The following is a 24,602-nucleotide window of genomic DNA, read 5'->3' as shown; positions in this document are numbered from 1 at the left end:
TGTTCCTAATGCAACAGAGAGTGAAAAATAATTGGGCCACAAAACTGTATATTTAGTGATAGCAATTGTATAAAACATGTATAAGGATTTCTTTGAAAGCACAAAAGAGATACATCAAAAATGTTAACAGCTATTTCTGGATAACGGAATTGAGGGTGATTTTTATTTCCCTTTTTCTGCTTTCTTCTAGTTCTCAAGTTTTCTTTAATGATCATGTGATCATTATAAATCATCATATAAAATGATAATTTTTATAATCAGGGGAAATCTAGTGTGTCTTAGAGGGCACACTAATTACAAATTCCAAGCCCGTAGAGACGTATTGCTTCTGGTCTTTTGATAATATCGTGTTGTATGTCAAATCTTTCCAATAGATATAAACTAATAAAATCTCAGAATACTTTTGACAAGTGTCTTATTTCAGACTTTATCTTGCTTTTGTATGCTGTAAGCTTAACATTTTAGGTCTTTTTCAAAGTTCTTATTTATCTAGTACTTTTCAATCTTCTCCCTGTTATGCTTTTGGGTAGATATGGCTCCTGTTCTACCAGCATTCATGAAAAGAGGGACTCCAGGGGACTGAGCCCCTGCTGTGCGGCCTCCCAGGGCTGATGGAAAAGACACTTAACGGTCCAGTATGATACATGACATATAACCTTTTGAAGGTCAAACATCATGAAACCCCTGGGACCCTTGAAAGCTATCTAGTGCCCCAGGCCCAGGGAGGAGGCTCCTGCTGGAGGTGAGAGGCAACCCCAGCTAGAATCAGACCACCTGGGAGACTGATTGATTGCTAGAATGATCTATTCATCATGCTGACCAGTTCTGGCTAGTTTTCTTTCAACCACAAACTCACCATCTAAGACTCTTTCATGGAAAACATGTTAACATAAAGAACATTTCTATGAACATGTTTTCCATAAGGGTGGATTCATATGACCATTTTGCAAGTCTCTCTCCTATCTGGTTTAATTGCAGACAACTGGATCCTCATACCCACTTCTGCAGTGTGTTACCATATCACATGTCTCTGGAAAAATCCAGAGAGAATGAGAAAGAGAAAGACACAGGACATGTTGGTATTACTAGTCAATAATCTTTGACCTGTTGGATCCCTTGAAAAAAGTCTTAAGGACCCTCAGATTCCCCAAGCACACAGAGAACTACTGTCCCAAGGGATAGCACAGGATTAGGAACAGGAAAGAGCACACAAGGCAATGAGTACATTCAGAGGCCCAGCGGTAGATGGAGACAGCCTGCAGACTTGTGCCTTCTCTGGGTGACACGGTCCTTCTCCAGGGAGGAGCAGGAGGAGAGATGTTGGTCTCTGTGAGTGTTCTAGCGGAGGAGCACACAAAGCACCAGGTTCTTTGGAGAAACACACAGGAGAACTTCAGCATCGCCCTGGCTTGTATATATGATGCCCTGGTGCCCCTGACTCAGCTGCTGGCTGAGCTGAGGAAGCCCTGGTGACAGTGACTGCGGCCAATTCCTCTGAACTTCTGACTGTGTAGGAAAGTAAGGCTGTAAGCAAACCACGAAAGTGACACCACTACCCCCAGGACAACTGACAACAAACAGGCAGTTGTTTCTGAAAAGACTCTTGGGGAAGAGCTTTGACTCTGGGCTGGAAGGGGTTCTGAGGCCTAGGCTCTGGATCGACTCAGGCCACTCATCTGTGTGACCCTGGATTAGTGCTTTACACTTGGTGTGTTTAGGCCTTCGTTTCTGCTGTTTGCAAAATGGGAAAAGCTGAACAACATATTACCAAGATCCCTGTGACACAAATACGCCAGCGTGGGGTCTCTGACCCTGGGCCTCTCAGTGAACGGCCACCCTTCTCAGCCCCTAAGCACCTGTGCTTCCCGGTCGGGGTTTGAAGGTGGAGTGGCCTTGGTCATCTATCTTGGGAGGATTCTTGCTAAAACTGAACTCTTAAGGGTAGTAAGTGCGACAGAGAAAGATAAATACCTGATGATCTCACTTATATGTGAAATATTAAAAAAAACCCTCAAACTCATAGAACAGATTGGTGGTTTCTAGAAGAAGAGAATAGAGGGTGGATGAAATGCGCACAGGTGATCAAGGGCACAAACATCCAGTGATGAATTAGTCCTGGCAATGCCAGGTATAGCTTGATGAGTATAATTATCAGTACAGCATTGGATAGCTGAAAGTTGCTAATAGTGGATCTTAAAAATTCTCAACATGAGGCGAAAATGTGCATCTCTCCATGCTGATGGATATTAACTAAACTTCCCATAGTAATCAGTTTGCAATATATATAATCAGTATGGTGTACACCTAAAAATGAATGCAATGTTATATGCCAATTATATCCCAAATTTTAAAAATTAAAAAAGAAAAAGAATGACCTGCATAGAGCAAGAATGGCCATGTTTTTATAGCTCTCCCTCACCTTGCTCAGCCAATAGGTGTAGGCTGCCGAGGGAAGGGGTGACATCCACAGAGGGGGTTCTCTGTAGCTGAGGCAGAAGGAGCTCATAGTTAGAGGCTCTGTGGACCACATCCGGAGGGAGCACCCAATGTCTAGCGCTGTAACTAATTCAATGTTTCAGTTTAGCGCAATTAGAAATAAATCTGTTAGCAATATTAAAGATAAATGAAAAATGAAAGTCAAAAAAATTCACTTGTTGAAAAAGCTTTTAATAGATTAAACTACTGAGTTCTAAAAGTAAAGTTGATGGTAAATTAAGACATACAAACTGAGACTCAGTCCTACTACTTTATTTCTTACATTACAGAGTCTCGGTTAGTGTTGGTGACTTCTAGCTTTAGGTAAATTTTTCTTGTTTTTGGTAGCACCTAGTGGCACTTCTTGGTATAGCACATGAGAGTTTTAAAACATGTTTCCTTTCTACCTAAACGCTGACTTTGATCTCCTTCAGTAAATAGGAAACAGACTCAAAAGAAAGGCAACTTGCTCAGAGTCAACTTAGTGGCAGGACCAATACTACTATAGTTTCCTGCTTCAAAACCCAAGACTAAAAAAAAAAAAAAAAAAAAAACCCAAGACTTTTCTTCCACCCACCAGATAAAACAGGAAGAATCCACCACCTGTCCCTGCACACCCAGCCCAAGCCAGACAGCTCATTGAAGTCATCTGAGGTTGTTTACTACATGCTAGGTATTGAGTCACACGTTTTCCTTTAACCCTCACAACTCTAGAAGGTAGAGATTGTTACCCCTCTTTTTCCCCCCCTAGGGCAATAAAGTGAGTACTTTTTAAAAATTTATTTTATTTTATATATTTTTTACATCATTTTTCATTTTTGCACAATGTATGCATTTTCATCTTGGTTATAGTCCCCATACAATTCCCAACCCCCTTGTTTTGATCCTAATCCCTCCCCCCACCCTGTAGTGTGTCTCTGGTTTATAGTTGCTTGTTGATTTTGATTTTTATTATAGTCTTTTTCCTGGTCCCTTATTTAGGTTTCCTAAATTCCTGCTATGAGTGAGATCATCTGGTATTTTTCTTTTTTTTTTTAAAGATTTATTTATTCATTTATACAAGAACCGGTGTATAGGCCAGATGCGCAGGAGAGTAAGAGGATTCACCGGAGACAGAGTGGAGAACAGAACAGGCAGACTGACGAAATACACTGCTGAGGGGAGCAGCGGGCAAGACAGGAGAGGTCCGCCCCACCATGTGGGACCCTCGCGGGCAGCTGAGATTGAACCCGCACTGCAGAGGCTGCAGACAGCTTCACAGCATGGCTCTCAACCGCCTGCACCACCAAGGAAGGTCCTGGTATTTTTCTTTTTCTTTCTGGCTTATTTTGCTGAGCATGATCCCTTCCAGCTTCATCCATATTGCTGCAAATTACTTGAGTTTATCTTGATTGCTGAGTAATATTCCATTGTGTATATGTACCACATCTTCTGGATCCAGTCATCTATTTTTGGGCATTTGGGTTTTTTCCATAGCTTACCTATTGTAAATAGTGCTGCTATAAACATAGGGGTGCAGGAGCCCTTTTGAATTAATGTTTCTGTGTCATTTGGGTAAATACCTAGGAGAGGAATTGCTGGATCATATGGAAGCTCCATCTTTAGCAGACTGAGGAATCTCCACACAGCTCCCCATAGTGGTTGGACCAGTTTGCACTCCCACCAACAGTGCAGGAGAGTTCCTTTTTCTCCACATCCTCGCCAACATTTGTTGTTGCTAGTTTTTTTAATATGTGCCATTCTCACTGATGTAAGATGGTATCTCATTGTAGTTTTGATTTGCATTTCCCTGATTACAAGTGATGTTGAACATTTTTTCATATGCCTGTTGGCCATTTGCATTTCCTCTTTGGAGAAATTTCTTTTTAGCTCTTCTGCCCATTTTTTGTTTGGGTTATTACTTTGTTTTTGTTGAGTCTCATCAGCTCTTTGTAGATTTTTGCCATCAGTCCTTTATCATTAGTGTTATGTGCAAAAATTGTCTCCAAATCGGTGGGGTGTCTCTTTGTTTTGGTTACTGTCTCTTACTGCACAGAAGCTCTTTAATTTGATGTAGTCCCAGCTGTTTATCTTTGCCTTCACTATCACTGCTTTGTGTTATCCCTCTTTTTAAGGTGAGAAACCTGCCACATCACACTTAAGTGCTGGAAGGAAGTCAACATCAAATGCAACCCAACTCCATAGTCATTCTCTGGTTACTGACTAACGTCGCCTCCCACAGCAAGCAGGTTTTGTTGCCAGTTACACTGTAATTGCATTAAAGCCCAAAGGCATTTGGAAGAATCCATGAAAACTTCCATTCTCCTATGTTTAGTTTACAAATTCTATTGTATGAGATGGTACTCCTAAGAACCAAGTACTCTGAGTAAAACAGAGATATGAATATATGTTTATTGTGTTTTTAGAATGACGGATGTCACTGTTTCAGGAAAAAAATGTCACAAACTGCAATTTGAAAGAAGCAATCTCTTATAAACTCAAAATATTCCTTTTGGGATAGATATTTAACCCCTTAAACATATTACCAAAGCTATTCCAGAGAGGGAACCCACAGAAATTTTGATTTGCAATTTGAAGCCACAGAATTGCATTCATTCATTGACTGAGTATCTCCTATCCCATGGTAAGAAATTTATATGGCTTCCCTGGGTGGTGCTTTGAAAATTAATCTGATTTCTATTTATCTACATTTGCAAAAGTAGCTTTTTGAAAACACTATCTAGACACATACACACCCACATACAAAATCTCAACTACTCCAGTGGAACGCAAATTTCTCAATAGCATACATTTTCACTTTGTTCATTGCGTATCCCCCGTGCTTAGAACTGTGAATGATTTAAAATAAGGCTGTTCTGGTAAGAGTCCACCTTTGTTTACAGAAAACAATATTTCAAAGTCATATGTTTTATTTGTCATGACCCATCTTACTGAGTAATAACACAAATATGTCTTTTTTTTAAGCAGTCAGTAAGAACACATGTTTATGACACTTACACATCTATGCAATTAATTTAGCCAACTCTAATGTGTACTTGCACAGCATGGACTGGTAATATGTGGCATTTCAACAGGATGAAACCTTATAAATCACTCCACCAGCTCCTCTCACCACTTTAATATCCCATCACCACAGATGAGCAAAATAAGGCCCAGGGAAGGGAGGGGACTCGCCTGTCATTGCTCATTAAGTGCCTAGTAAAGGGGGGACCAAAAGCATGTCTATCCCCCAGGCCTCCATGCTTTGTCAGCCAAGCCTATTCCTAGGCAATTATCCAAGTCACTTCCCTTCGATCTGTCCCCAGAAAAACCCTTCGAAGTCACAGTCTGGCCTTGTCACTCATCTACGTAATTATGGCTTGTCTTAGACTGAAGAACAAGACCACCTTAGAGAAATGCAGGTTCGAGAGGGAATGTCAGAGTTTTTACTGAAGGATTAGCAGAAAGTGATAATCAGGTGAAACCTCCATTCATTAGGGATATACTGTCAGCTCACACAGCAGTTTAAGGACTGAGGTTGAGCTTCATGTTTTGACATGGGCGCCCTTCAAGACTTGTTACAAGAAAACAGCAAGTTGCTTCTGAATGAGGGTTGGGAGGGTGGCGGTAGGGAGTTGGGACTTGACCTGCCAGCACAGACGGGCTCCAGGGCTGCCCTGTGGGCTCCCACCTTGACCACCTCACCATGGCCCCCTGCACACCACCTGGCCACAGTGCCAGCCTCCTTCCCAGCCAAGACCAGACACCCAGAAAAGCTATCCAGGCAAGTAGGACCCAGTATCTGCCCGCTGCTTCCTGCATGGGGTGGGATTCTGGGACACCAGGGTCTCCTTTCCTGGTGGTCAAGGAAACCTGGCAGCCAACTTCATTTGAGGAGATGGGAGATAGAATGCATTCGCAAGATCAGGGCTGGGGTGGGGGACATACCACCCCAGCCCAGGCCCCGCCCCAGACTCTGATCGGCTAGCCTGTAAGCTCCAGGTCGCACCCTTTGCCCGCAGGTGACCTGTTCTGCAGCTAACCCCTGGAGGTCGCCCCCTAGATCACCTCTGCCCAGTTACTGGGTTCTGTCTTCAAGAAACTGGTTTGAACTTGACCGCGGCCTAGAGGGCCTTACATGCCCGGACCCAGCCACCTCCCTAGACTCAGCTCTTTCAGCTTCCCCTATTATTTTTTTTTTTTTTTTTTTTTTTTTTTTTTGTGGGACCCTTGCCAGTGGCCGGGGATCGAACTGGCTCTGAAGAGGCTGCGGGCAGCCTCGCAACCCAGCGCTCAACCACTGTGACACCAGGGGAGGCCCTTCCCCTATTCTTCACCCACACTGGCCTTTTCTTTGTTCATTGCAAAGACCAGGCAAGATTGCTTTCCCCAGACACTCATGTGATCCTTCAGGTCACTTTCATCTCAGCTCTGCTGTCAGCTCATCAGAAGCCTCCTCCCACCATCCAACATTCAATCTAAAGTGGCCACTGCCTGTCACTCACTAGCACATCACCCTGTCTATTTCCATCACAGCACTTCCCCTGAATTGACTGTTGTTTCTGTGTGCTGTCTGCCTCTGGGTTGGGTTCAAGAGCCTTGGGAGTGCTAACTCGCCTCTAAATCTCTGTGCGGGGCGCAATCTCTGGCACCGTGCACTGGAACCTAGAAAGTGTGAATGAATAAGCAACACACACATATTTTGTGGGCACAGACCTGGTGTGTGATAGATGCAAGGATACTTTTTCTGAGTGACAAAAGACTCATTGGTTTCTCCTGTGCAGGGGGCCGTGCTGGTGAGAGTGAGATCTGCTTTGCCTTCCCTACAGGGAGCATAGCAACCCAACTACAGTTAGATGAACAAACAAATCCGCCCCCACTTTAAGGATGTCTGTGAGATTCTTCCTAATATTTTCATTTTTTTTAAGACTTGCCAAAATTCCTGGATGTACTTTGAGGTTTCAGAATCTGAAAACCTGAGATCCAGAGCGTTGGGAATTCATTAGCCCTGTGACCTCTGACATGCCAGTTCATGTTTCTGTGCCCCGGTTTCTGCCTTTGAGATCCTGTTGGCAAAAACACATTACGAATTGTAAAGCTCTGCTGGAAGGGATGAGAGCCTTTGTATGAGTGGGAGCCCTGTGCCCCGGCACCCCTGCTCCAGATTGCTAGTGTGCAGCCTGGTGCTTGCCAGGCCTCTGTTTTGGGTAAGATCAGTGGTTTTCTAACTACTCTCTCTGCAGCCTCCTGGGGAACACTGCTGTGGCAAACTGTGGGCAGGACTCCACTTTGGCCAGAGGAGCTCTCCATCCTTTTTGCTAGATTTTGTTCAACACCAGGTTCAGTCCAAAAAGGAGGGGGGAGGTGGGAGAGGAGGTGGAAATGAGAGAGAACAATTAAAACTGGGGACAAGACCAGCCCCTTCTGAGGTGTTCTGAGGATTTGATGAGAAAATAGATGGGAAGTCACTTTGTGAACTGTGGGCTACAGTGCAGTGTGACAGATGGTCATTATTAGCCATTATTTGATTATCTGGGATGCCCCGAGGCCAAGGCAACTCTACATCAGCCACAGCAGGACTGAATTATGAACGAATCAAGGCCGGGCACTAAGTAAAAACTACTTCTAAATGGCCCCCAGACAGAACCAAAGCTGGGTCCTAATGCCGCTGGGAAGATCACCTGTAATAGGTATGGCCTGAGCGAATGTGTTGCCAAACACTGACCCCAAATCTAAATGTTTAAGTTTTCTGATTTTGAGCATCAATCTGTCTTTGGGTAACTATGCAGGAAAAGAACAAATCCAATCACCGGGCAACACCTCAATCGATCAACCGACTGACCGACTGACTTAACGTAACACACGTGGCACAGGCTGGCTTTTCACTTTCTCAGGAATACAAGCCTGGGCTTTACTTCCCAGATGAGGGAGCTCCCCTCCCCACTCCCACTGCCATCAGCGAGGCTAGGAGCCAATTAGCCAAGAATCCATCACTTCTTTGTTTTGATGGATGAAGGGAACAATAACCAGCCTGTTTCCTGCACCTTACAGGCATTCATTTAGCAAACACCCTCTCACCAATGTGCAAGAGTGGACTGTTCAATTGCCTGAGAAATTGCATATGGAACTTTTTTAATGTTCTAATATTCTGTCTTCAAGGGAATCTCAGGAATTTTTTCTGAGGCCATGACTGGTATTGGCATTTCCCCAGGGCTAGAAATCACAGCAATTGTGTGTGTGAGATTTTCAAACCAGAGTGACAGTGGCATAAGGAATTATCCAATGACAAAATTAACAACCGGGAAGAGGGAAAATCACACTGCCGCTAACGGCGGAGAATTAGACAACCAAAGTTTCATGTGGAGAAAAGCGACGTTGGGGAGCTATTCTTCTGAATTAAACTACATTGTCTCCGCCAGATGGCAGCAAGTACGACCCTGGACAGTGACCAAGTGCCATTGTCATGGAGCAAGTCCATTACCAACCTTCCCGGAGCTCACTGAGAGCTTGTCCCCCAGGGCCCCCACCACTGCAGACACGCCGTGCCCTGGAGCCCAGCTTGTGAAGCAGAGAGGCCCTCCTGGTGCCTGGCAACCCTGGACCACAGCAGGCTCACCCGCTCTTCGTTCCCCCACCAGATCGACCAAGGGCTGGAAGGTCTCTTTGGCCTCTCCTAGCCTCTTTGTTTCACTCAGGAGAGAGGCCACTGCATGTGAAAAGGCACTGAGAAATGTTGCGTCCATGGGCCTCCCTGGTGGCGCAAGGGGTTAAGACGCAACCTGTGAAGCTATCCACAGCCACTGCAGCACGAGTTCAATCCCCGGCTGGCCAGGGAGCTACCCACATGGCACAGCAGACCTCTCCTGTCTTGCCCACTGCTCCCCTCAGCAGTGTATTTCAGTCAGTCTGCTTGTTCTGTTCCCCGCTCTGTCTCTGGTGAATCCTCTCACCCCCCCCCCCGCACCTCTGACCTGTACCCCAGCTCTTGTATGCATAAATAAATCTTAAAAAAAATAGAAATGTTGCATCCCCTTGTGAATAAGATAGGCATGATCTGAAGAGAAGATCCAGCCCTACTACTGAATTGAAATGAATCTGAACTAAGATGTCTTGGCGAACCTCCTGAACCTCCCCCAAAACCCCAAACTGCTATAATACTATCAGGCAGGCCTGTGCTCATATATGGAAGTGAACTGTCAGGACACCACCACATCAGCAGCAGCAACAGAATAAAGCCTTCAGGCCAGACCTTAGCCTGACAAAGCAGACTGGAATTGGGCGCCCTTCATTATTGTTTATGACATGGTTTATTGACATCTGAACAAGCCCTCCGATTAGCAGACAGCATCAGGGTAGAGGCCCCCGGCCCACAACCCCTGGCTGTCCCCATCCCGCGGGGGGATGGACTTCCTCATGTGCATGCACAGCACCTCATCGATGTAGATGGTGTTCTCTTTGATGTGGATCTCCTCCTGCAGGGCAAGCTGTCTACGATTCAGCCCTTTCAGCTCCACCTGAGCTTGGGCTAATGTTTCCTTTAATCTAGGAGAAAAGAAAAAATAAAAAGGAGTCACTTCTCTCTCTGCACCTCTTTTTCAGGATTTAAAAAAAAAAAAGTATTCAGTGCAGAAGCCAAATTGACATGTCTTCTGCTCTCCCCCTCAAGGTAGAGATTTCATTTTTTTTTAAAGATTTAATTTATTTATTTATGCATACAAGAACTGGGATGTAAGCCAGAGGTGTGGGGAGAAGTGGGGGTGAGAGGATTCACCAGACACAGAGTGGGAAGCAGAACAGGCAGATCTACTGAAATATACTGCTGAGGGGAACAGCGGGCGAGACAGGAGAGGTCTGCTGTGCCATGGGGGTTGCTCCCTGGCCAGGGATCCAGCTCGTCCTGCCATGGCTGGCGATACCTTGATAGCACTGACTTTAACCCCTGCGCCACCAGAGAGGCCCAAGGCAGAGATTTCAAACCAGACACTAAGGGCCAGATTACAGGACATATAACCCCATAAATGTCCAGCATTTAAAACTGCAGATTTTTACCCACACATCTGGATTTGGACTTCTTTGGGAAAACATAAGCATTGGCATCCATTTCCCAGTTGGCTGGAGTTGGTAGAGACTGACCCCTGCAAAAAAGACTCCTCAAACTTACAGATCCAAGTGCGTGCATGCTTGGCAGGCTTCTCCCACGATGGCACTGCCCTGCCCCTGGTTACCTGCCAGGTTTGAATGGCCCCCAGTGACCCTCCCCTCTGGCTGCCTCCTACCTTGCAACATTGTTGGTGATCTCCTGAACCTCCTTGATCAGTCTATACTGAGCAACGTCGCGACACAGCTCCACGTTAGGCCGATGTGTCCTGGTCTCCAGGCGTGTGTGAGCCACCTTGGCAGGTCCTTCTTGGTCAAGAATGGCTTTTTCAAGAACTGTAATATTTTTTTCCTGGGAAGCAATCTCTTCCATGACCTTACAAAAAGGATGAGACTAGATGAGGCCAGGTTATACTCCTCAAAACTCAATGGCAGACACTCTAAGGAGGTCTGCTGTGATCATGTAAGTAGGGAGAGGGGACCTCAGATTTCTACCCAAGCAGGCTCCCAGAATGAGGCTGATCTCTCTTCCCTGAACCAGTAACTGCTGGTGGGCCAGGTAACACACCCAACCTCACAGACAGAATGAACAGGACTGACCATTGTTGCCTCATCCCCTGTGAATGGCCTGGAGTAGACCTCAGCAAAACAGGCTGCCTCTTCACCCTGGCACAAAGTGCCATGAGCACAAAGCACCCTACTTCCTACTCAGCCTATCCACCCATGCCTCACCTGTCCCAGGGGCCTGAAAAAGTGTGCGCAGTTCAATCTGAGCTTTGATGGTTCCTTTGACAGTGGCTTTGTACCCAGAAAGCAGGACTTAAAAGTTACTAGGGATCAGGCCTCCCCTGGTGGCACAGGCGGTTGAGCGCAGCGCTGTGAAGATGTCCGCAGCCTCTACAGTGCCGGTTCAATCCCAGCCAGCCGGTGAGGGTCCCACATGGCACGGCAGACCTCTCCTCTCCCCGGCTGCTCCCCTCAGCAGTATATTTCATCAGCCTACCTATTCTGTTCCCCGCTCTGTCTCTGGTGAATCCTCTCACCCTCCTGTGCATCTGGCCTATACCCTGGTTCTTGTATAAATGAATGAATAAAATCTTTTTTTAAAAAAAGTTACTAGGGGGGTTGAATTAATATGAAACTAGTTAAAATTTTATTTCTTCCTTAAGCTTTTTGGTTTTTGAACTTTGCATCATAGGAATTCCAAATATACTCAAAGGAAGATAATAAAATAAGAGCCTCCCCCGGTGGCACAGTGGTTGAACACTGGGCTGTGAAGCTGCCTGCAGCCTCTGCAGCGCCGGTTCCATCCCCCGCCACCGGCGAAAGTCACAGATGGCTTGCAGACCTCTCCTGCCGCGCCTCCTGCTCCCCTCAGCAGTGTACTTCGGTCCTTCTGCCTGTTCTGCTCCCTGCTCTGGCTCTGGTGAATTCTTTCACCCTCCCATGCTTCTGACTGTACCCAGTGCTTGTATAAATAAATAAATAAATCTTTTTAAAAAAAAAAAAGATAATAAAATGAATCTCATGTACCATTATCAATGAAAGCAGTGATCAATCTATAGCCGATATGCGATATATGCTGACAATATACATTATATGTCATGTAGCACCCCTGCTCCCCACCCCTTCCAGTCAGCTTGACAGCTTGGCAAGCAAATCCCAAATAGTATGTCATTTCAGTCTTAAAAACTGGAGTACATATCTCTAAGATATGAGCATTCTTTTTTTTTTTGCCTTTTAATTTAGCTACAACACCTTGCTCTCAGAATGGTTCTTTACTGCTATTGAATATCTAGTGTTCAAATTTCCCTGATTGTTCCCCTTTTTTCTAAAAGTTAATTTATGCAAATTAGAGTCCAGATCCACATATTGCACTTGATTATCTTAAGCCTTTTTAAAAACATTATTAAGCTCTTCTTACATTCAGTTCACAGATATACTATTTTTAAGTTTAGCAAATGTTAATCACTTTAAACTGATTTAGATTAGCAGTTGCTCCACTTCAAACTTAATTAAAATCCATTAAACATTTATTTCAAGCAGCATTTATAAATTTGATGTATAACTTTTAAAAATGCTTGAATTGCCTTAACAAACAAGGCCTTCTAGAGTCCTTAAAATATCTCATCAATCTTCCAAACTTGTAAAAATGATTAATCTTAAATGCTCCCAAATATTTAGCAATCTTCAAACTTAATAACATTCAACTTAAAATCATAAGCCTAAATCAATTATTCAAGTACATATTTTAAGTAAATTGTAAAATTCTCTTAAATTTTGTAAACACTTAAGATATCCAAAATACTTTTTTAAAAAATATTTATTTCTATACAAGAGCTGGGGTATAGGCCAGAGGCGCAGGAGGGTGAGAGGATTCACCAGAGAGAGAGCAGGTTCGGAACAGAACAGGCAGAAGACAGAAATACACTGCTGAGTGGAGCAGCGGGCACGACAGGAGTGGTCTGCTGCGCCATGTGGATTCTCGCCAGCCAGCGGGGATCAAACCGGCACTGCAGAGGCTGCGGACAGCTTGACAGCGCAGCGCTCAACCCGCTGCGCCACCGGGGAGGTCCCAAAATACATTTTTCAACACTACTACTAATACTATGGGTTAGATTAAGAATCATCAAACTATGACCTATGGGCCAAACCCAGTCTGCCACCTGTTCTTGTACAGACCGTGAAATAATATTTTATTAGATAGACTTATTTTTATAGCAGTTTTAGTTCTACAGCAAAACTGAGTAGGAAAGTAAAAGTGTTCCCATATACCTTCTTTCCCCACTCAGACTTTCCTCTATTATTCACATTTTGTGTTGATGTGGTACATTTGTTACAATTCCTAAACCAGTGTTGGTATATTATTACTAACTGCAGTTCATAGATTACATGAGCATTCACTCTGTCCTGTACATTCTATGGATTTCACAAATGGATAAGGCCATATGTAGTGGCAGGAAGGCCACTGAGCAGGTTTTGAGATCCAGCAGACAGGTAAAGGAGAGTCTTGGAGCCCTCGGTGGCTTTTTCAGGCTTTTATTGAGCTTTACATGTAGTGTGGCAAATAGGCACACGCAGGCAGGGGTGCCAGGGGGACCAGGAGGCCAGTAGGCCTCCAAGCCCCCCACCACCACCAAGTCTTCACTCTGGGCTTCTCTGGCTTCTTTCTCCCCTTCTCTCTCCTGCCTCTTCTCCTGTTTCTCTTCTCTTGGTGACTATCTCAACACTCCTCCCATGGACCGCAGAAGTAAACAAGATAGTTTGCAACAATGTGACAACTGCAGCTGCCCCATCAGGCTGGGCAATCCTAATGGTGGGAGGGCAGAAAAGCCTGGAAAACCATTTACCCTGCACCATATATGTCGCCTGGCACACCCAGTATATATGAACACAGTTCTGTATACACCATAGCTGTACCATATACAATAGTTTCACTGCTCTAAAGCCCTCCTGTGCACCCTATTCACCATTTTCCTCCCTCATCTGAAGCCCTGACAATCATTGATCTTTTACTAAAAAGATCTCCATAGTCTTAACCTTTTCCAGATTATTATCATATAGTGGAGCCACATATTATCACTTTTGCAGTATAAATTTCAGATTGGTTTCTTTCCTTTGACAATATACATATAAGGTTCCTCCATATCTTTTGTGTTTTGCTAGCTCGTTTCTTTTCTTTTTTTAGAATGATATTCCACTCTATGGATGTAACACAATTTGTCCATTCACCTTTGAAGGACATCTTGGTTGCTTCCAAGTTTTGACAATTATGAGTTAGGTTCCTATAGATATCCACCTGCAGGCTTTTGCATGGACATAGCTTTCAAAACATTTGAGTAAATTCCAAGGAGTGAGATTGCTGATTGCTGAGATTCCACCATGGCAGATGTCTAGCTACCCATTTAACAATGAGGCTGGCGAAATTCTTGAATCTTGAACAATCAGAGCCCACAGGAGTTGATTCCAGGAATCTTCCTCTCCAGCAAGAACCCCTGAGTCCTGAGCATATGTGAACACACACAGGTAACCTCAGAAACACTGAGAAGTAGGGTCTAGACTGGAACAGCAGCTTATTTGGGCAGTTTTACAAGAAACTGCCAACTGTCTTCCAAAGCAGTTGGGTCATTTTGCATTCCCACTGGCAATGAATAAGAGTTCCTATTACTCCCCATCTTTGTCAGTAATTGGTGGTGTCAATGTTTTAGATCTTTCCATAGGTGTACAGCAGTAGCTCGTTGTTCTGATATGAAATTCCTTAATGACATGTGATGTTGAACAGCTTTTCATAAGTTTAATTGCCATCTGTAGGTACTCTTTGGTGAGGAGTCTGTTCCTGTCTTTTGCCCATTTTCAATTGTTTTCCCATTGTTGTTTTAAGAGTTCTTTGTACATTTTTTCCCCAGAAGTACTTACTTTTTTATTTTATATATTTTTTACATCATCTTTCATTTTTGCACAATGTATGCATTTTCATTGGTTATAGTCCCCATACAATTCCCGACCCCTTTGTTTTGATCCCACTCTCCTCCCCACCCCCCCAGTGTATCTCTGGTTTATAGTTGCTTGTTGATTATAATAAGTAAAAATCTTTGTACATTTTTGATGAAAGTCTTTATCAAAAACTCATGCCATTTGCAGCAACATGGATGGAGCTAGAAGGGATCATGCTCAGTGAAATGAGCCAGAAGGAAAAAGAAAATATCAAATGGTTTCGCTAATAGGATCAAGAAAAAAATAATAATAATAAATTAGCAGGCAACCATAAATCAGAGACATTCTGCAAAGGAGGGGGAGGAAAAGGGATCAAAACAGGGGAGAGAAGAGCACAAGGGACTATGGTGATGGTTCATGGGTGAGTTGGTGGTAGGAATTTTATGGGGATTACACAATGTTGTAAAAGATATAAATTAAAAAGTAAATCAATAAAAAAAGAAAGTCTTTATCAAGTATGTGTTTGCAAAAATTTCCCCCAGTCTGTGGCTTATCTTTTCATTCTCTTAAAAGAAAGGTCTTTACATCTCTAAATGATTGGGAAAAATCAAAAGGAAACTGTAGCGGCAGGAGGACACAGAGCAGGATCTCTATGATCCAAGCAGATGGGGTAAAGGAGGAGTCCTGGAGCCCTCAGCTTTTCAGACTTTTATTGGGATTTACCAGGTACACAGCAAGCAGGGGTGCTGGGGCGGGGCGGGGTGGGGGGTGCGGCGGGAGGCTGGCAGGCCTCCCAGCCCCCAGCAAGTCTTCATTCTACCTGAGCTCTCTGGCGTTACTCTGGTGGCTCTGCTTTTCTTTCGCTCTCATTCTCTCTGCTTCTCTAATCTCTGCTCCTGCTGGCGTCCCCATGACACCGCCCTTATTAGCCCAGTCTCAGCCCACGTGAATCCCATCTACCTATGCCCACACCCTACTCCAGGTGCCCGCCATCAGGCATGCATTCAGGACCGCAAGGATCCATCATCAATCCTAACGGTGGGAGGGCAGAAAAGCCTGATACTTTACTTACCCTACAGAGACTATATTGTGTCGTGAAAATGACATAAAATTTAAATATTGGCACCCATACAGTCATATCGGACACAGCCATGCTGCTTTTGAGCTACAACAGCAGAGTTAGTGTTGCAGTGTTGCAGAGTTGTATAATCTGCAACACACACACACAAAGACCCTGCAACACAATGTGCTGTGCTCTATAACTTTGCGCTGTTGCCCAGACCACTACAGGGACATGCTCATAACCTGATGGCTTCCTCAAGTGTTTTATGTTCATTCTACAGTGACATCCTATTTTTTTATTACCAATGTACAAGAGCAACAGACATCACATGCTGCCCTATTAAGCTATAGTGAGGGGTATGTTTTATTAATCAGAGAGCAAATCACCGTGCTTACGTTCAGTGACACTGTATGTAGCTGTGCTGAAAGGACACAACACAACTTTACTAGACTAAGCATTCAGCGCCATGCTCCCACCTCACAGGAGAGCAATGATAAGAAAACTCAGACAGAGCCTCCCCTGGTGGCACAGCAGTTGAGCGCTGGGCTGCGAAGCTGCCCGCAGCCTCTGCAGCACCAGTTCGATCCCTGGCTGCTGGGCGAGGGTCCCACATGGCGCGCAGACCTCTCCTGCCGCCCGCTGCTCCCCTCAGCAGTGTACTTCATCAGTCTGCCTGTTCTGCTCCCCCCTCTGTCTCTGGTGAATTCTCTCACCCTCCCGCACTTCTGACTGTAACCAGTGCTTGTATAAATAAATAAATCTTTAAAAAAAAAAAAGGAAAAAAGAAAACTCAGGCATTGAAAGCAGAATATTTCATCACTGCAGAATTTCTTCACAAATATGAAACTGCAATCAAAGTGGCTCATTTGTTAGCCATTTCGTGATGGGGCACTAATTAAATCATCCCTGATTGCAGCAGCTGAGGAGTGATGAACAGGGAATTTAAATTTGTTTGAAACGACCAATCTTTCAGCAAGAATAGTTGCTTAAAGAGTTAGGGGCCTCAGGAACAACATCAATTGTCAATTTAAAAACAAGGCATGTGATGTTTAGTGGTTTTCCTTTCCCCTTCAGGAGGTGGCAGGTGTCTCTGACACTGCTCAGCTGTTGTTTTTTCAGGAGTTGATACTAGTTTGAAGCAAGTAAGGAATAAAGCCTCCATGAGTACTCAAATAATAAGTGCAGGTGAGGATACTTTCCAAAAGTTGGGAAAACACTAATTCGATACAACCTGAAGTGGAATTGGCTAAGAAGTGTTAACAGGTGCTGATGGTTGAGCAGAAAGAGACTTAGTTGATATTTACAGAGCTTGAGAAGATGTAGTTATTTAAAGTCTATGGTTATTCATTTATTTTCTGCAGAAAGTACTTGGCCCGCGGTATTTGGATCTATCATGTGTAACTAAACCAGTAAAATTCATGGGATGTGACCATCACCAGCTCTGCGAATTTTTGCTAGAAATGGAAATTGAGGGGCCTCCCCAGTGGCACAGCAGGTTGAGCGCAGCACTGTGAAGCTGTCCGCAGCCTCTGCAGCATGGGTTCGATTTCTGGCCGGCCAGGGAGAAATCCACATGGCATGGCAGACCTCTCCTGTCTCGCCCACTGCTCCCCCCAACAGTGTATTTTGGTCGTCTGCCTGTTCTACTCCCCACTCTGACTCTGGTGAATCCTCTCACCCTCCCGCACCAGCTCTTGTATAAAAAAATAAAATAAATCTTTAAAAAAAAAGAAATGGAAGATGAGAAGTCTGATTTCCCCTACTGCTCAGTGATTCAATGGCTTAGTGGTGGTAAAATTTTCTTGTGATTTATTTTAATAAGTACTATCTTACAACTACACTCTGGATTCCAGGAGGGCAAGATAGGCCTACAGGAGAACAAGGATTTGGGGTCTAGTCACCGGTTGCCAGCAAAACACCTTGCCAGGTGATGTGCCTTCCTTCTACTGCCTACCTTTTGATTTCACCATTAGTAAAAAGCAAGGAATTGTCTAACTTTGGCGATAATAGGTAGCTTTTATTGTCCCTCTGTTAAAGGTGAGGCAGAAGGCCCAGAAAACTTGAGGGAGGCACTGAAGCCACTCAGAGGTCTGCTTGGATTTGAGCTTATTACATTCAGTTCCAGTCTAGACCCTACTTGTCAGTGTTCCTGAGCTTAGCCTGTGGATGGCCACATATGCTCAGGACCTGGGAGTGTTTGCTGGAGAGGATTGCTGGAATCAACTCTTTTGGGCTCTTATTGTTCAATATTCAGGATTTTCACCAGGCTAGAAATCTACCATGGGTAGCTAGACATCTACCATGTAGAAAGCATTTTTACACCACAGAGATCTGCAAATTTTACGAATCAGGGCCTTTTCCTCCCCCTTAGAGCCAGTTTACTGGAAGGATAAGCAGTCACAATACCAAAGCGGCTGATGGGTTTGGAGCAATTGGCTGCATTCAACTCATGGAACTTCTGAATCACAAAGGATATCTGAGACCACATGGTCGTCTTGCAGAAGGGAAGAACTGAGGCCCAGAATGGAGATAAGTATGTTCCTTGCAACAACAGTGGCAAAACAGATCCAGAAATGAACCACATCCCACGCCAGTCTCCAAAAGCCCAACGCCTGCTGCTAAGATGGAGAGATGGGAATGACGCACATTCTTTAGCCAATCCAATGCATAGGCCCAGACGGTACAGCCTGGCCCAGAAAGCTTTCTGGATTTCTACAGTAAAACCTTCTGAGTTCTTGTTCCCTCCAGGGAGCTCACCTTAGCCAGATGAGCAGCCAGCTTGTCCCTGGCATCCTTGGTCTCCTTCAGTCCATTCTTGAATGCTGTGTCCACCACATCACATTGCCTGCGCTGGTCACTGGCTGTCTGGGACAGGATTCGGTCCACCAGGGCCTTCAGCATCAGGGAGTTATTCCTCTGTTTGTCAGCCTTCTCCACGTTGGTGTTGGAGAACTCCAACCAGTCCTCCAGACTCACAGAGCTGAAACAGAAGCCATGCATTGGTCACGGCTTATCTGGGCTTGGAAAGGAGCTGTGGGGAGGGGGACATGCTCCTGGAAATCCACCATCAGATCCACCTAGAATGCTTCCCCATCTGAGGGAAAAAGGAGCAGGGTCAGTGGGAATAGCTGTCACTTTGGGAAACCTACCCACTCTGTGCCAGGATGGAATGGCACATTATAAAACATCATCTCATCATCCTCGTGATGGCCAAGTGAACTGGCTTTTTAATTTCCATTTTACAGATGAGGAAAGCTGAGTTCAGAAAGATGCAGTAACTTAGTCAAGCTCACACAGGTGAGGGGCAATTGAGCCTTAAAATAATAACAGCAACACATTGAGAAAGAAAACAACAACAACAAAAAAAGATGTGGACTAAGTTTTGGGCAAAGAAAGAGATAGAGGCAGTGGTAGAACATCAAAACCCACCGTGAAGACCTGGCAGGGAGCCCTGGCATTGCCTATCAGTCATCCTCTGTGGAATCACCTCCGGAAGTCTGGGCCTCCCTCCCTGCCGGGCAACCCACAGAAGACATCCAACCAGAAAAAAGGTATTTCCTAAATTCTTAACTTTTTCACAGCCAATTGCCTGCCAAGGATAACACATACTAACACTCCTAGCTAGGTCCCTTGGGCTCACGCTTCACAAGGTGGTAGTCAGACTGTCTCTGGGACCACAGTCTCACCTGGAAACTTGACTGGGGGTTGGTGAGGCCCACTTGTAAGCTGACAGGTTGGGTTGGGGCAGATCTGTCATGTGAGCCTCTCCACAGGGACATGACATGGCAGCTGGCCCACCAGCAGTACATGATACAGGAGAAAGAGAGAGAGAGAGAGAGAGAGAGAGAGAGAGAGAGAGAGAGAGAGAGAAGCTACAGTTTTCTTTTAGCCCATTTCCAAAAAATGACATCTCATCACTTCTGTTTGTGATAAACAAGTCAATGAGCTCACCCCATGGCACAACAGGGTGGAGATTAGACAAAGGTGTGAATCCCAGGAAGTGGGGGTCCTTGGGGGCTGTCTCAGAGGCTGCCTCTAGTCACAGAGAACCATCCCTAACCAGGTCAAGAAATCCAACATCACTTCCACCACAGAAACCCCTTCCCCTTATCCATCAGTATCCCCCTGGATCAATATCCCCTTTCTATCAGTGTTCCCCCTCTCCTCCCTGGAGTGTAACCTCATCCTGACTTCCTTGTTTTGCCTGCTCTTGTGCTTATTAAACAGCATCATACACTATATTGTGTATGTGTGAGTTTTCTTCTAATCAACATTATATTGAGATGCCGCAGTGTTGTTAAAGTAGGGATTTATTCATTTATTTGTTTATGTAAGTAAGGATTCATGGTTTCCTGTTTTATTGAATGTGTTATAATCTGTTGACTGATAAATGATAATACCGTGGAGAGAAAAAAAAGTATTCTTGGAAGTCAAAAATGAGGATTAACACAGAAGAGGAGAGTGGGTAGAAAGGGGTCCAGCCAGCTGCTGCTTTAACATCCTTGTAGGGTGTATTTCTACAAAGTGTAGCCATAGGAGCAGTTTTACAGGAAAGGAACATAACATTGTGACCAGCACATGCAGAGACAAAGAACTCCGTCAGTTTTTTGGCTTCTTTATAGGTGTCATTTTTGAAGGCAATTTTTAATTTCCAGACAGGGCATATGCATAATTTAAACTTGTTATCCTTGGCAGGCAATTGACTGTGAAAAAGTTAAGAATTGAGGAAACACCATGGCAACTGGGACATAATAAACATGTATTGTTTTAAGCTGTTAGGTTCTGGGGTAACCTATACAGCAAAAGATAACTAACATGATACTTCATTAGGTGACATGTTCATTATTATTTGTGTACTTTTCTTCATGAAAGTTTGATTTCAAAAAGGTTTTGAAAATTAGAATGAAATAAGTCTGTGATGTACTATTACTTAAAAATGTTAAATCAGATGTTACAGAAAAGGTACATAGCATTAAAAAATATTTGCGTGTGTGTATGCATATGTTGGTGTGAATGCAGATAACACTGGGTGTCTCAGGGGTATAAGAATGGGGACGTTACATAGCTATGGGGACATTATTAACTTACCCTTTATATATTTTACATTATTTTGCTTGTTTTAAAACATGAATAGGTGATAGGATATTTTTCAAAGGTTTAAAGACTTTCTATAAGACTTTTAAAGTGGACCCAGCCTGGAGGACCAAGGAGCCTCCGGGGCCTATCTCAGGTATAGGCACCCAGCTCCTGACTGTCGCTCTCTCCCAGCATGCTGTCAGAACACGTGCTAGGTCGCACCCTGGGCCAGAATGCTGGGGCGTTTCCAGCGGGGAGGAAGACCACACCACTGGACATCGGGGGCCCACTCACTTTGGTTCAACCCTCACGACGTTCTCAGAATATTTGATGTTTGGAGAGTTGTTGTTGAGTGAGAAGCAGATATCATCGATGGTCAGGGCCATAAACTTGTCCTTCAAGTCTTTTTCAAGACTGTATTTGGCAGAGCGGTTCAGCCTGAAGGGAGAAGGTAAGCAGGGTTTTCCATCTGAAATGCCCAGGAGGTTCCAACAGGTTCTCAGTAGACCTTGGAAAGTGAAACTAAAGCTAGGTCTGGTACGTTGTGGCCATGCTAACTCACTTCCTCCCCACCTACCATCATCCCAATTCTCTCTCTCTCTCTCTCTCTCTCACACACACACACACACACACACACACACACACAATGCATGCTTGGTAACAAATTAAATAGCCAAGCTTGAACTTGAACTCCCTCCCTCCAACTGTGACATTTTCTGCTATCACTGCGGTAGCATACAGTATATGAGAGGTCAGCCTGGCAAGAATGGCTCTGGTTTATCAGAGGTGAAATCAGGCCCCATGGCGACCCACCACCAGAGGGCGACTGTCTTGTACAAGAGGTTGTCCAGGCCTCATTCTGAATGCCCCTTGTCACCTCCAGGCATGGAAAGTGCTTGTAGGACTCAAGCTATACATGACAGCTGTACCTGATCTGCTCGGATGTCTCCTCCAGAGTGCGGGTCAGCAGGGACTTCACGCCCTGCATGATCTCATCCTCCTTTATCAGCTCTTCTTCCACTTCATCATGCACCAAGTCAATGCCAATTCGCTTCTCCCTGATGGAGAGAAAGTCACAGGTCACCTGATGCTTGGAGGGAGGTGCTGACATCTGGACATCTCAGTCTGGAGAGCTGGTCTGAGGATCCCCCAACCTGCCTAGATGATATGAAGAGGAATGCCCATGAGTTGTGTCTATGTGACATGAAAATATTGAAAACACAATGAAGAAAAGTTGATCAATGACTGTCACTTAGCTTGAGAAAATGCCAAGAGTTTTGCCCTCAATGGCCCAACAGTTCTGAAGGCATTTCCTTCTGAACTATTTATTGGAACATCGTCTTTCTATTTAGAATGCCTTCCTTGATCCCAGGCCTGATTTTTGACAAGGATTTGAATCCAGAAAAATGCTTCATAATAATAATGTCAATATTAATATTACCCCCACCACTGAGTACTTACTGTGTGATTGGGCTTTTTATATGAGTATTTTCACTTAACCCTCTCAAGTACATGTGCAGAAACTGAGTTTCAGAGAAGGAAAGTAACTTACCTAAAATCACAGAACTGGGCATTATGCATTAACCACTATGTGATGTGTGTTACTCCCCAAATTGACCAGTCACTGCCATATATTGTTCTCTTCCACCTGGCATGATAATACTTAGGAGGAAGGCTCCATATTCACCAGCTGTGTGACCTTAGCATGTTATGTAACATGTTACGTAGCATGTGATGTACCTTGGTTTCATCTCCTGTGAATTGGGTAATTATTAGTGCTTCATGGGTTGTGGCCAGGAACAATAGGTATGAAAGCAGACGGAGTGCCCCACACACAGTGTCACATACTCCACCAGCTCAGCCACCTTGACATTCTAATCGTCCTTAGGCAACCTGAGCCCATGACTATTGGCCTCTTTGATCATCTCTACATCCCTTTGCTGCCAGTGCTCCAGAGGGTCCTGGCTAAGCTCACTGATGAGGGCCTCCCAGGGAGAGGGAAAGGCAGGGATAGTCATGGTTTGGGAAACTACATGTAGTTCTGCACAGCTAAGCACAACCCACTGTTGGGAGTGAGTTATGGACCTGGAGAGTCACTGGAGGCCCTTATAATGAACCTTATCTGTGAAGCTGGAAATTTGAACTTTATCTTGAAGGTATTAGGACACAGGGTTGTAATTCAGGATTTTAAGTATAGAGATGACCTGTAAAAATCTACATTGGAGAAGTTCACTCAGCAGTCTGTGTGGAGGAGCACTGAGCTGGAGGGGCAAGAAGATCTGTTGAGGCATGCCAGTAGAGCTGCAACAGGTACAGGTCTGGAAGCCAGCATTGCCCCAGAGTAGAGAGGATCACTCATAGGACGGTCATAGGCCTTGTAGGAGGGATCTCAGGATAAAAAGGCATGTTTTCACCATGCTCTCTGGATTACAAAAGGCTTCCATGTGGCTCTGTGTATTGGGGCAGACTTGTCTTCTAGTAACTGGTAAATTATAAAGACTACCATTTCCCAGTTTCTACTGGTGTGGCCACATGACTAAGTTCTGGTAAATGAGAAGCGTGCAGAAATGGTGAATGCCAAGCCCTAATTATTCCTACTTGCTGGCATGTAAACAATGACTGGAGCTCCAGCTGATATCTTGAGTCATGAGATAAACTTGGAAGTAAAAGCCACATGCAGTAAAGCAACAAGATAGAAAAAGTTGGGCCTCCCTGATGGCCTAGGGGTTAAGTCTCAGCGCTGTTACTTCTGTGGTCTGAGTTCGATCCCTGGCCAGGGAGCTAACTCACATATGGTGCAGCAGACCTCTCCTGTCTCACGCCCTGCTCCCCTTGGCAGAGTATTTCAGTAGATCCGCCGATTCTGCTCCCCACTCTGTCTCTGGTGAATCCTCTCACCCCCTGCACCTCTGGCCTACGCTCCAGTTCTTGTATTTAAAAAAGAGAGAGAGAGAGAAAGCCCAGTGCCTGAACTATCTCCACAGCCCTTAAGTGTGAGAGAAAAGGAATTATCTTAAATTCAATGTTATTTTGCAGTTTTCTGATTACCCTCAGCTAAACAATCAAGTTAGTCAATAGTGGAATTTAGACATGGACCAAAACCAGTGCTCCTTCCCCTGCCCAGCACCCTCGGCATGCCAAGATCAGCCCAGGTCTAAAAGGACACACTCCTTTGCCTCAGCCTAATCTACCACATTGCAAATCAACTTTTACTGCCCGGCATTCCATTTCTCACAACAGATGCTTCACTTGAGGAACCTTCCCTCCTACCTGTATGCCAGGCAGTCTGAGTGATATGCAGGGCTCTTTTAAGCTCTCCAGTGCTTTCTCAGTCTGTCTGATAACACAGCAGGTGTCCGTCAGTTTCATACACAAGCTGCTCAAGTTTGTCATCTAACTCCTTCTTCCAGAACCTGACTTCCTCAATCTCTGTTCTGAAGCACACAGAAAGTTATGCCAGGATGAATCTACTCCCGAG

General features: G+C 44.7%; 1 pseudogene; it reads right to left on the bottom strand.

The window, feature by feature from the left end:
- Positions 1-9,743: 9,743 nt before the first annotated feature.
- LOC119231484 (tektin-1-like) overlaps positions 9,744-24,602 on the bottom strand; it is a 17,927-nt pseudogene continuing 3,068 nt past the window's right edge.

The sequence above is a fragment of the Talpa occidentalis genome, unplaced genomic scaffold, assembly GCF_014898055.3.
Source record: "Talpa occidentalis isolate TD23 unplaced genomic scaffold, MPIMG_talOcc4v2.1 talOcc4.7, whole genome shotgun sequence".
Classification (NCBI taxonomy): domain Eukaryota; kingdom Metazoa; phylum Chordata; class Mammalia; order Eulipotyphla; family Talpidae; genus Talpa; species Talpa occidentalis.
Note: the sequence above shows the minus strand (reverse complement) of the source record. Positions and strands in the feature narration are given on the sequence as shown.